The sequence below is a fragment of the Mus caroli genome, unplaced genomic scaffold (genome assembly GCF_978045245.1).
Source record: "Mus caroli unplaced genomic scaffold, Mus_caroli_1 scaffold_19, whole genome shotgun sequence".
NCBI classification, from domain to species: domain Eukaryota; kingdom Metazoa; phylum Chordata; class Mammalia; order Rodentia; family Muridae; genus Mus; species Mus caroli.
In genome coordinates, this window is record NW_028227274.1 from 88,251,099 (window position 1) to 88,265,595 (window position 14,497).

The following is a 14,497-nucleotide window of genomic DNA, read 5'->3' on the forward strand; positions in this document are numbered from 1 at the left end:
CATATCCACTGGAAATGGTGAGAGTCATGAAGCCTGCACAGCTGTTTGGCACAGTTCAACCAAAACTGAGCCAAATTCTGTGATCACTGTTATTCTGTCTCTCACATTTAGGTTTTGGACTCTATGTATTGCAATCTAGAGGACTTTCCTCATTATGATTCATTTTATGTATTTTCCAGAGAAAATTCTATCTAAGTCTTTTGGGAAAGTCTGCTTTATGAAAATAATTTTATCTGGTCCTATTTGAAAGTCTCCCATATGCCTTGGAAATCATGCTCAGCACAGATAAGCAAAAGCTAGGAACTAGGAAATGAGACCATGACTCCAGGACACGTCTTGGGGTATCTGCTCCTAAGCTAACTCAGTATAATTGAAACAAAGTAAGCATAGATATAATTGAAACACTCTAACTGGCCAGAATAAAAAGAGGCTTTCTATCTGTTACCAATTCTATTTTAATTTCAAAATAATTTTGATTATATTACATTATTATAAAGTTCTCTGGTTTTAAAAATAGTTTGTTTTTTTTGATATTTTCTTTAATCTATTTTAATCACTAATACTTTGGTATGAGTCTCAGCCTTAGAAATAACACTGTTTAACACAAAAATGAACTGTTTTCTGGAAAAAAAAAAACGCTGAATGATGTATAGCTAAAAATTATCGAGACAACCAGCCACCTTCCTGGTCAGAGCACAGGTGTCCGCCCGGCCTGAGAGGCTTCTGCCTCAGGTTCCGCGGGAGCCAGCTTGGTTCCGTGACTCCTTTGACTCCTCGGAGGGCAGTCTGCACAGGTGAGAGTGTGGAATACAGAGGCCAGCAGTCTCTGGGACAGGCGAGAGCCACAGAGCCTCTGAGGGGGGCGCCATTTTTGGCTCCAGACAACCAGCCACCTTCCTGGTCAGAGCACAGGTGTCCGCCCACCTGAGAGGCTACTGCCTCAGGTTCCCCGGGAGCCAGCTTGGTTCCTGGACTCCGTGGAGGGCAGTCTGCACAGACCAAAGCAACACAGCTTCTGGGAAAGATCCTGTTTTGGGCCTTCATCTTCAGCCAGGAGGAGGTCCAAACACCAGATAACTGTGCACCTTCCGTGAAAGAGGAGACCTTGCCTGCAGAGACTGCTCTGACCATTGAAACTCAGAGGAGAGAGCTAGTCTCCCAGGTCTGCTCATAGAGGGTAACAAAATCACCAGAGGAGCAATCTCTAAACAGAGACAACTATAACAACTAACTCCAGAGATTACCAGATGGCAAAAGGTAAATGTAAGAATCCTACTAACAGAAACCAGGACCACTCACCATCATCAGAACCCAGCACTCCTACTTCGCCCAGTCCAGGGCACCCCAACACACCTGAAAAGCTAGACCTGGATTTAAAAGCATATCTCATGATGATAGTAGAGGACATAAGGAAGGACTTAAAAAACTCACTTAAAGAAATACAGAAGAACACTGCTAAACAAGTAGAAGATATTAAACAGGAAACACAAAAATCCCTTAAAGAATTGCAGGAAAATATAACCAAATAGGTAGAATATATTAAAGAGGAAACACTAAAATCCCTTAAAGAATTGCAGGAAAACACAACCAAACAGGTGATGGAATTGAATAAAACCATCCAAGACCTAAAAAGAGAAGTAGACACAATAAAGAAAACCCAAAGTGAGGCAACGCTGGAGATAGAAACCCTAGGAAAGAAATCTGGAACCATAGATGCGAGCATCAGCAACAGAATACAAGAGATGGAAGACAGAATCTCAGGTGCAGAAGATTCCATAGAGAACATTGGCACAACAATCAAAGAAAATGGAAAATGCAAAAAGATCCTAACTCAAAACATCCAGGAAATCCAAGACACAATGAGAAGACCAAACCTACAGATAATAGGAGTGGATGAGAATGAAGATTTTCAACTCAAAGGACCAGCAAACATCTTCAACAAAATTATTGAAGAAAACTTCCCAAATCTAAAGAAAGAGATGCCCATGAACATAAAAGAAGCCTACAGAACTCCAAATAGACTGGACCAGAAAAGAAATTCCTCCCGAAACATAATAATTAGAACAACAAATGCACTAAATAAAGATAGAATACTAAAAGCAGTAAGGGAAAAAGGTCAAGTAACATATAAAGGCAAGCCTATCAGAATTACACCAGATTTTTCACCAGAGACTATGAAAGCCAGAAGAGCCTGGCCAGATGTTGTACAGACACTAAGAGAACACAAATTCCAGCCCAGGCTACTATACCCAGCCAAACTCTCAATTACCATAGATGGAGAAACCAAAGTATTCCACGACAAAATCAAATTCACCCATTATCTCTCCACGAATCCAGCCCTTCAAAGGATAATAACAGAAAAAAACCAATACAAGAACGGGAACCACACCCTAGAAAAAACAAGAAGATAATCCCTCAACAAACCTAAAAGAAGACAGCCACAAGAACAGAATGCCAACTTTAACAACAAAAATAACAGGAAGCAACAATTACTTTTCCTTAATATCTCTTAATATCAATGGACTCAACTCCCCAATAAAAAGACATAGACTAACAAACTGGCTACACAAACAAGACCCAACATTTTGCTGCTTACAGGAAACTCATCTCAGAGAAAAGGATAGACACTACCTCAGAATGAAAGGCTGGAAAACAATTTTCCAAGCAAATGGCATGAAGAAACAAGCTGGAGTAGCCATTCTAATATCAGATAAGATTGACTTCCAACCCAAAGTCATTAAAAAAGACAGGGAGGGACACTTCATACTCATCAAAGGTAAAATCCTCCAATTCTGAATCCTCCAACTCTCAATTCTGAATATATGTGCTCCAAATACAAGGGCAGCCACATTCATTAAAGAAAATTTAGTAAAGCTCAAAGCACACATTGCAAACTCACACAATAATAGTGGGCGACTTCAACACACCACTTTCACCAATGGACAGATCATGGAAACAGAAACTAAACAGGGACACAGGTGAAACTAACAGAAGTGATGAAACAAATGGACTTAACAGATATCTACAGAACATTTTTATCCTAAAACAAAAGGATATACCTTCTTCTCAGCACCCCCTGGTACCTTCTCCAAAACTGACCACATAATTGGTCACAAAACAAGCCTCAACATATACAAAAATATTGAAATTGTCCCATACATCCTATCAGATCACCATGGAATAAGGCTGATCTTCAATAACAAAATAACTAATAGAAAGCCAACAATCACATGGAAACTGAACAACACTCTTCTCAATGATAACTTGGTCAAGGAAGTAATAAAGAAAGAAATTAAGGACTTTTTGGAGTTTAATGAAAATGAAGCCACAACATACCCAAACTTATGGGACACAATGAAAGCATTCCTAAGAGGAAAACTCATAGATCAGAGTGCCTCCAAAAAGAAACTAGAGAGCGCACACATTGGAAGCTTGACAACACACCTAAAAGCTCTAGACCAAAAGGAAGCAAATTCACCCAAGAGGGTTAGAAGGCAGGAAATAATCAAACTCAGGGGTGAAATCAACCAAGTGGAAACAAGAAGAACTATTCAAAGAATCAACCAATCAAGGAGCTGGTTCTTTGAGAAAATCAACAAGATAGATAAACCCTTAGCCAGACTCACTAGAGGGCACAGGGAAAGCATCCTAATTAACAAAATCAGAAATGAAAAGGGAAACATAACAACAGATCCTGAAGACATCCAAAACACCATCAGATCCTTCTACAAAAGGCTATACTCAACAAAACTGGAAAACCTGGATGAAATGGACAAATTTCTAGACAGATACCAGGTACCAAAGCTAAATCAAGATCAGGTTAATGATCTAAACAGTCCTATATCCCCTAAAGAAATAGAAGCAGTCATTAATAGTCTCCCAACCAAAAAAAAAGCCCAGGACCAGATGGGTTTAGTGCAGAGTTCTATCAGACCTTCAAAGAAGACCTAATTCCAGTTCTTCACAAACTATTCCACAAAATAGAAATGGAAGGTACTTGTCTAAGTCAGGGTTTCTATTCCTGCACAAACATCAGACCAAGAAGCAGTTGGGGAGGAAAGGGTTTATTCAGCTTACACTTCCATACTGCTGTTCATCACCAAAGGAAGTCAGAACTGGAACTCAAGCAGGTCAGAAAGCAGGAGCTGATGCAGAGGCCATGGAGGGATGTTCTTTACTGGCTTGCCTCCCCTGGCTTTCTCAGCCTACTCTCTTATAGAACCCAAGACTACCAGCCCAGGGATGGTCCCACTCACAAGGGGACTTTCCCCCTTGATCACTAATTGAGAAAATGCCTTACAGTTGGATCTCATGGAGGCATTTCCTCAACTGAAGCTCCTTTCTCTGTGATAACTCCAGCTGTGTCACGTTGACACAAAAATAGCCAGTACAGTACTCTACCCAACTCATTCTATGAAGCCACAATTACTCTGATACCTAAACCACAAAAAGACCCAACAAATATAGAGAACTTCAGACCAATTTTCCTTATGAATATCGATGCGAAAATCCTCAATAAACTTCTTGCTAACAGAATCCAAGAACACATCAAAACAATCATTCATCCTGACCAAGTAGGTTTCATTCCAGGGATGCAAGGATGGTTCAATATACGGAAATCCATCAAAGTAATCCAGTATATAAACAAACTCAAAGACAAAAACCACATGATTATCTCATTAGATGCTGAGAAAGCATTTGACAAAATCCAACACCCATTCATGATAAAAGTCTTGGAAAGATCAGGAATTCAAGGCCCAACCTAACATGATAAAAGCAATCTACAGCAAACCAGTAGCCAACATCAAAGTAAATGGTGAGAAGCTGGAAGCAATCCCACTAAAATCAGGGACTAGACAAGGCTGCCCACTTTCCCCCTACCTACTCAACATTGTACTTGAAGTCCTAGCCAGAGCAATTCGACAACAAAAGGAGATCAAGGGGATACAAATTGGAAAAGAAGACATCAAAATATTACTTTTTTGCAAATGATATGATAGTATATATAAGTGACCCTATAAATTCCACCAGAGAACTCCTACACCTGAAAAACAGCTTAGGTGAAGTAGCTGGGTATAAAATTAACTCAATCAAGTCAATGGCCTTTCTCTACACAAAGAATAAACAGGCAGAGGAAGAAATTAGGGAAACAACACCCTTCTCAATAGTCACAAATAATATAAAATACCTTGGCGTAACTCTAAGGAAGTGAAAGATCTGTATGATAAGAACTTCAAGTCTCTGAAGAAAGAAATTAAAGATCTCAGAAGATGGAAAGATCTCCCATGCTCATGGATTGGCAGGATCAACACTGTAAAAATGGCTATCTTGCCAAAAGCAATCTACAGATTCAATGCAATCCCCATCAAAATTCCAACTCAATTCTTCATCGAATTAGAAAGGGCAATCAGCAGATTCATCTGGAATAACAAAAAACCTAGGATAGCAAAAACTCTTCTCAAGGATGAAAGCACCTCTGGTGGAATCACCATGCCGGACCTAGAACTGTATTACAGAGCAATTGTGATAAAAACTGCATGGTATTGGTATAGTGACAGACAAATAGATCAATGGAACAGAATTGAAGACCCAGACATGAACCCACACACCTATGGTCACTTGATCTTTGACAAGGGAACTAAAACCATCCAGTGGAAAAAAGACAGCATTTTCAACAAATGGTGCTGGCACAACTGGCAGTTATCATGTAGAAAAATGTGAATTGATCCATTTCTATCTCCTTGTACTAAGGTCAAATCTAAGTGGATTAAGGAACTCTACATAAAACCAGAGACACTGAAACTTATAGAGGAGAAAGTAGGGAAAAGCCTCAAAGATATGGGTACAGGGGAATAATTCCTGAATAGAACAGCAATGGCTTGTGCTGTAAGATCGAGAATCAATAAATGGGACCTCATAAAATTGCAAAGCTTCTGCAAGGCAAAAGACACCGTCAATAAGACAAAAAGGCCACCAACAGATTGGGAAAGGATCTTTACCTATCCCAAATCGGATAGGGGACTAATATCCAATATATAGAAAGAACTCAAGAAGGTGGACTCCAGGAAAACAAATAACCCCATTAAAAAATGGGGCTCAGAGCTGAACAAAGAATTCTCACCTGAGGAATACCGAATGGCTGAGAAGCACCTGAAAAAATGTTCAACATCCTTAATCATCAGGGAAATGCAAATCAAAACAACCCTGAGATTTCACTTCACTCCAGTCAGAATGGCTAAGATCAAAAATTCAGGTGACAGCAGATGCTGGTGAGGATGTGTAGAAAGAGGAACACTCCTCCATTGTTGGTGGGATTGCAAGCTTGTACAACCACTCTGGAAATCAGTCTGGCGGTTCCTCAGAAAATTGGACATAGTACTACCGGAGGATCCCGCAATACCTCTCCTGGGCATATATCCAGAAGATGTCCCAACCGGTAAGAAGGACACATGCTCCACTATGTTCATAGCAGCCTTATTTATAATAGCCAGAAGCTGGAAAGAACCCAGATGCCCCTCAACAGAGGAATGGATACAGAAAATGTGGTATATTTACACAATTGAGTACTACTCAGCTATTAAAACAAATGAATTTATGAAATTCCTAGGCAAATGGATGGACCTGGAGGGCATCATCCTGAGTTAGGTAACCCAATCACAAAGAAACTCTCACAATATGTACTCACTGATAAGTGGATATTAGCCCAGAAACTTAGGATACTCAACATATAAGATACAATTTGCTAAACGCATGAAATTCAAGAAGAACGAAGACCAAAGTGTGGACACTTTGCCCCTTCTTAGAAATGGGAACAAAACACCCATGGAAGTAGTTACCGTGACAAAATTTGGAACTGTGACGAAAGGATGGACCATCTAGTGATTGCCATATGCAGGGATCCATCCCATAATCAGCTTCCAAACGCTGACACCATTGCATACACTAGCAAGATTTTGCTGAAAGGACCCAGATATAGCTGTCTATTGTGAGACTATGCCGGGGCCTAGCAAACACAGAAGTGGATGATCACAGTCCGCTATTGGATGGATCAAAGCCCCCCCAATGGAGGAGCTAGAGAAATTACCCAAGGAGCTAAAGGGAACTGCAACCCTATAGGTGGAACAACAATATGAACAAACCAGTACCCCGGAGCTCTTGTCTCTAGCTGCATATGTATCAAAAGATGGCCTAGTCGGCCATCACTGCAAAGAGAGGCCCATTGGACTTGCAAACTTTATATGCCCCAGTACAGGGGAACCCCAGGGCCAAAAATGGGGAGTGGGTGGCTAGGGGATTGGGAGGGTGGGTATGGGGGACTTTTGGGATAGCATTGAAAATGTAAACGAGGAAAATACCTAATAAAAAAATAAATTATAAAAAGATAAATTATCTGAAGTATAATAATTATACTAAAACTTCATTCTATACATTGATTCTAAAATTTTACTTCAAAAAGGTCACTATTTAAAATGTCATTGTTACAAATATCAATGTTCCCCCAGTGTAAATTACTGTGTTACTCAAATTTTCTAGTTTTCAAAAACACAAAAAAATCTTAACATAATTGGAAATATGATCATTTTAATGAAAATCCATTAACTTGTATATCACAAGATATACAAGTTATATATAATCAAATTCTGAGAAAGCATTTCATGAACAAACAATGAAATAACATGGACTTCATAACATGAATTTCCCTACATGCAATGGGAGTCACTGATACACAGAAATAGTCTGTGTATATACATGGAATGTCTGTGGGATATGGTTGGTAGTTCTAAAGTTAAAAAAAAAATAGAAAACAAACCAGTAGGCTTTCTGTTTGTATGCTGTTTGGAAACCAAAATCATACCATAATGGTATTTCTGAATACATTTTTTATCTAGATTTTTTAAAAAGTAATTTTGGCTGTGTGCATGCATGTATGTGTTTGTCTACTAAGTGTGTAGGGGTGCCTATGATGACAAAAGATTGTATCAGACCCCTACTGTGGAGTTAGCAGTTACTTTCAGTAATGAAACACCAACCTGGGTGCTAATAACTGAACTTGAACACAAGATCAAGAACTGATTTTAATCACACAGCCGCCCCTCCAGTTCTGGAAGACATTCTTGATAATGTCACTAAATCATTTCCTATGAAACAAAGAGATGACGCCTTAGATATGTTTTTAAATTGGAATGACTGTAACATACAAGGGTCTAGTAAAAAACCATGGGGACAGGGTTTCAAGAGAGTGAGACAAACTGCAGACAATATGAGAGGAAAGGGAAATATGGGACAGGAAGGCTAAAATTAGGTGGGCATAGGAGGTTAGGGTAGAAAAACAAGTATGTATATTATATTAATATTAAGAGAAATGCCATTTAGAAACTTACTACTGCAGAAGCTGACTAAAACATATGTACATATCTATGCATATAGATATATATACACACACAAAAGAAGATTAAACAAAATTACTCTTAAACTTTGTGATGTAACAGTGCATCTCTCAGATATGAAAGGCTATCTAATAAGTCCAGATCTACAAATTCTGTGTCTCTTTCCAAGTTGTTAGTCAGTAAATACTAACCCATAAATACCCAAACATTATAGTCTATTGGCATTACTCCTGGATAGCCTCCAAAACTTAATGCTACAGACATTATATTCTTGAGTCATAGGACATGAGCAAATCAAACTGATAGCAAGCCAGATGCTTAATCTATACTGATTAGCTTTCATAAACCCAAGTGTGAACCCTTCTATTGATAGTAAAGACTGGCCTGGCAAGATATGCCCACTAGTAGGATATCATGAATATTATGGAAGTAATTAACCACTTTCTTATTTCATTTAAATCCTGTTCTACAAGAGCATAATTCATGCCAAGTACCATCAATCACCAAAAACTCACTGATAGCTAAACCATACTCTCTAGAGGACTTACTACTGTTATTTTGTTAAAGGGGCATATTTGCTTGTTTTAAATAAAAGTGAAACCTTATTTATTACTAAAATAACTTTTAAAAGTACCCAATCACTTAAACAAAACTGACAATATTCATTGTTTGATTTTTAAACCGTATAGAGATACCTTGTATAACAATACAACATTGGAAGTATATACAGTCAGTTACAGATTTATAACCATATGTAAGTATTGCACAAATGTATTTATAAGGTAAATTAAGTATAACACCACTCATTGGTAGAAGGTGGCAAGTAAAGGGTGACATCTCTGATACATGTGAATATGTTCTAGACATGGCAAACTCCAAAGAGTAGGATGGACATGAAAATGTCCTAGAACACTGGCACCCAGCATTTGCTGCAGTCCTAAAGGGACATATTAATGTGTCTCGGTTTTAACTTTATACCCTTAGATGAGAACATCTCATCTCAGCCCTCATAAGAGAAGTTTATCCTTATATCAGTGGCAATTAATTCAAAGCTACACAACTGTTCAACATACAGAGAAATGAGAGACTATGGTGCTTTCCTCCTCCCGAGGATACTGTATTCTGTTCTATGCTTCCTTCCTCTAAGGTTCACAAATTATTACAGAATAAGGGGTAAAAAAGAACAGTAAGAACCAATAGTAGTAGGTATCTGCAGCAAGATATTATTGTCTAAACATGATAGGTCTGCTGCAAACAAGAGCACATGACCTGCTCAACATTAAGCCAGCTAAAACCCAGGCACAGATAGGTGAAGATCTCATAAAATTCTATTTCTGTATGAGGAGCTACTAGGAATTAATAGCTCCTGTTTTCTTCAGGACTATAAGCCCTGAGTGGCTACCCACAGATCAGTAGATAGCCTTCTTCCCATGAACATAAAGACAGCACTATATAGACTATAGGCTAGATGAAAAAGAGCACCTAAAGTTTTGTGAGGAAAAGAATGGGAGTAAAAGTGAGGTATTGCAGTGGAAGGAATGATGAATTCAGTTTGATGAAAATGCTTTATTTGCAATAGTTCTGAAGCAAGTGAATATTAAAAAATATATAGTCTTCTACTCAGGATAGGGTTCTCTAGTTGACTGGTTATGCATGTATATGAGCACAATCAAAATTAGAAGTTTTGATGACATTATTTTTTCACTAATACAAACCAGTCATGACTGAGCGAGTAATCTTCTAGTAGCACATGAAAATCTTTAATGCATTATTTAAATGAATCCTAATTTTATTTATAATACACAAACAGCTGCTCTGGCTGTCAAATGTTCCTTTACAACGTTTAAATATTAAATTTTAAATGATTTATTTTTCCTTGTATAAATTGTTCTTGCTTCTTTGCTCTTCAGTAAATTTTTCTAATGCAGAATTAAGAAGTATGTAAAGCATTAACTAATGGCATTTCTCTTAACTGCATTCACATTTCAACATCACACAAAATACAAAATATTACCATTCCACAATTTGGAGCTGATATATTTGAAATAAAGTCTATATTTCTACAATGTAGCATTAAATATTTAAACTGGCATTTACTTAAAGTATTTCATTAGAGAAAATCTTGAACAGGCTAAATAGGTTATATTTTGATAATTACCAATATTGGGCATGTTAATTAATTTTATCTCACTTTCTTAAAATCCAGGAATGTATCCCAATATAGAGATCCCTTAAAGTCAATAGCTAAAAATTGAGAGATGCTTCAGTGGCTAAGATAACTTGTTCCTGAAGAGGTCCTTTGGTGCTCAGCACCTACATGGTGATTCACAACCATCAAGCTAGTTCCAGGAGGCCTGATTCCCTGTTTTGACCTCTGTCAATACCTGGCATATGTGTAGTAAACATACATGCATGCAAGCAAAATGCTCATAAACCTAAAATAAAATAATTTTAAATAAAACCTATCATAACCACAAACAACTTCTGGAAGAAACAGTTTATTACAATTCATCACTAAAGAGAATTGGGACAGAAACACAAAATGAGCAGGGATATGGAAACAGAAGCCATGGAGGGGCTTCCTTCTCATGGTTTCCTCAGCCTAATTTCTTTCTTCCTTCCTTCCTTTCTTTCCTTGCTTCCTCCTTTCTTTCTTTCTTTCTTTCTTTCTTTCTTTCTTTCTTTCTTTCTTTCTTTCTTTCTTTCTTCTTTCTTTCTTTCTTTCATTCTTTTTTGAAGGTGACATTTTTTATTAGATATTTTCTTTATTTACATTACAAATGTTATCCCCATTCCTGGTTTCCCCACCGAAAACCCCCTACCCCCTACCCCCAAACCCCTACCCCCTACCCCTGCTCACCAACCAACCCACTACTGCTTCCTGGCCCTGGCAGTCCCCTATACTGGGGTGTAGAACTTTCACAGGACCAAGGGCCTCTCCTCCCATTGATTATTGACTAGGCCATCCTCTGCTATTTATGCTGCTAGAGCCATGAATCCCATTATATGTTTTCTTTGGTTTGTGGTTTAGTCCCAGGGAGCTTTGGGGGTACTAATTATTTCATATTGTTGTTCTTTCTTACTAGTTGGAACATCTTCTGGATATATGCCCAGGAGAGGTATTGCTGGATCCTCCGGTAGTACCATGTCTCATTTTCTGAGAAACCGCTAGACTGATTTCCAGAGTGGTTGTTCAAGCTTGCAATCCCACCAACAGTGGAGGAGTGTTGCTCTTTCTCCACATCCTCACCAGCATCTGCTGTCACCTGAATTTTTGATCTGAGCCATTCTGACTGGTGTGAGGTGGAATCTCAGGGTTGTTTTGATTTGCATTTCCCTGGTGATTAAGGATGCTGAACATTTTTTCAGGTGTTTCTCAGCCATTCGGTATTCCTCAGGTGAGAATTCTTTGTTTAGCTCTGAGCCCCATTTTTTAATGGGGTTATTTGATTTCCTGGAGTCCACCTTCTTGAGTTCTTTATATATATTGGACATTAGTCCTCTATCTGATTTAGGATAGGTAAAGATCCTTTTCCAATCTGTTGGTGGCCTTTTTGTCTTATTGACGGTGTCTTTTACCTTACAGAAGCTTTGCAGTTTCATGAGGTCCCGTTTGTCAATTCTCGATCTTACAGCACAAGCCATCGCTGTTCTATTCAAGAATTTTCCCCCTGTGCCCATATCCTCGAGGCTTTTCCCCACTATCTCCTCTATTAGTTTCACTGTCTCTGGTTTTATGTGGAGCTCCTTGATCCACTTAGATTTGACCTTAATACAAGGAGATAGGAATGGATCAATTTGCGTTTTTCTACATGATAACCACGAGTTGTGCCAGCACCATTTGTTGAAAACGCTGTCTTTCTTCCACTGGATGGTTTTAGCTCCCTTGTCGAAGGTCAAGTAACCATAGGCGTATGGGTTCATTTTTGGGTCTTCAATTCTATTCCACTGGTCTACTTGTCTGTCATTATATCAGTACCATGCCGTTTTTATCACAATTGCTCTGTAGTACAGCTTTGGGTCAGGCATAGTGATTCCACCAGAGATTCTTTTATCCTTGAGAAGAGTTTTTGCTATCCTAGATTTTTTGTTATTCCAGATCAATTTGCAGATTGTTCTTTCTAATTCGTTGAAGAATTGATTTGGAATTTTGATGGGGATTGCATTGAATCTGTAGATTGCTTTTGGCAAGATAGCCATTTTTACAGTGTTGATCCTGCCAATCCATGAGCATGGGAGATCTTTCCATCTTCTGAGATCTTCTTTAATTTCTTTCTTCAGAGACTTGAAGTTCTTATCATACAGATCTTTCACTGCCTTAGTTAAAGTCATGCCAAGGTATTTTATATTATTTGTGACTATTGAGAAGGGTGTTGTTTCCCTAATTTCTTTCTCCGCCTGTTTATTCTTTGTGTAGAGAAAGGCCATTGACTTGTTTGAGTTAATTTTATACCCAGCTACTTCACCTAAGCTGTTTTTCAGGTGTAGGAGTTCTCTGGTGGAATTTTTAGGGTCACTTATATATACTATCATATCATTTGCAAAAAAGTAATATTTTGACGTCTTCTTTTCCAATTTGTATCCCCTTGATCTCCTTTTGTTGTCGAATTGCTCTGGCTAGGACTTCAAGTACAATGTTAAGTAGGTAGGGGGAAAGTGGGCAGCCTTGTCTAGTCCCTGATTTTAGTGGGATTGCTTCCAGCTTCTCACCATTTACTTTGATGTTGGCTACTGGTTTGCTGTAGATTGCTTTTATCATGTTAGGTTGGGCCTTGAATTCCTGATCTTTCCAAGACTTTTATCATGAATGGGTGTTGGATTTTGTCACATGTCTGTATCACATTTTAATGGGTTATTTGGTTCTCTAGAGTCTAACTTCTTGAGCTCTGTGTATATATTGGATATTAGCCTTCTATCGGATATAACATTGGTAAAAATATTTTCCCAATCTGTTGGTTGCCATTTTGTCCTACTAACAATGTCCTTTGCCTTACAGAAGCTTTGCAATTTTATTACGTCCCATTTGTCAATTCTTGATCTTAGAGCATAAGCCATTGGTGTGCTATTCAGGAAATATTTTCCCTGTGCCTATGTGCTCAAGACTTTTCCCCACTTTCTTTTCTATTAGTTTCAATGTATCTGGTTTTATGTGGAGGTTCTTGATCCACTTAGACTTGAGCTTTGTACAAGGAGATAAGAATGGATCGATTCACATTCTTCTACATGCTAACCATAAGTTGAACCAACCCCCTTTGTTGAAAATGCTCGTTTTCCAGAGGATGGTTTTAGCTCCTTTGTCAAAGATCAAGTGACCATAGGTGTATGGGTTCATTTCTGGGTCTTCAATTCTATTCCATTGATCTACCTGTCTGTCACTGTACAGTTTTTATCACTATTGCCCTGTAGTATGGCTTGAGGTCAGGCATGGTGATTCCCTCAGGAGTTCTTTTATTGTTGAGAATAGTTTTTGATAACCTGGGTTTTTTGTTTTTACAGATGAATTTACAAATTGCCCTTTCTAACTCTATGAAGAATTCAGTTGGAATTTTGATAAGGATTGCATTGAATCTGTAAATTGCTTTTGTCAAGATGGCCATTTTTACTATATTAATCCTGCCAATCTATGGATCATTCCATATTCTGAAATCTTCTTCAATTTCTTTCTTCAGAGATTTGAAGTTCTTATCATACAGATCTTTCACTTGCTTAGTTAGAGTCACACCAAGGTATTTTATATTATTTGTGACTATTGTGAAGGTTGTTGTATCCCTAATTTCTTTCTCATTCAAAGGTCTACCCAGAGGGTCACTTCATTATCATCATGGCAGCATGTATGGCAGCCTGTAGGCAGACATGGTGCTGGAGAAGGAGCTGAGAGTTCTACATAATGATCAAAAAGCAACCAGGAGTGTCTCCTCCACAGTGAGCCAGGAGGGGTCTTTCATCTGCACTGGGCAGGACCTTGAGGACTAAGAGCCCTCAGATTGCCTACAGAGTGACACATTTCCTTGAACAATGCCACACCTATGCCAACAAAGACACACCTCCTACTAGTGTTGGTTTCCATAAGTCAAGCATATTCAAACCAATAAGGGTACTCTTCCCTCTGA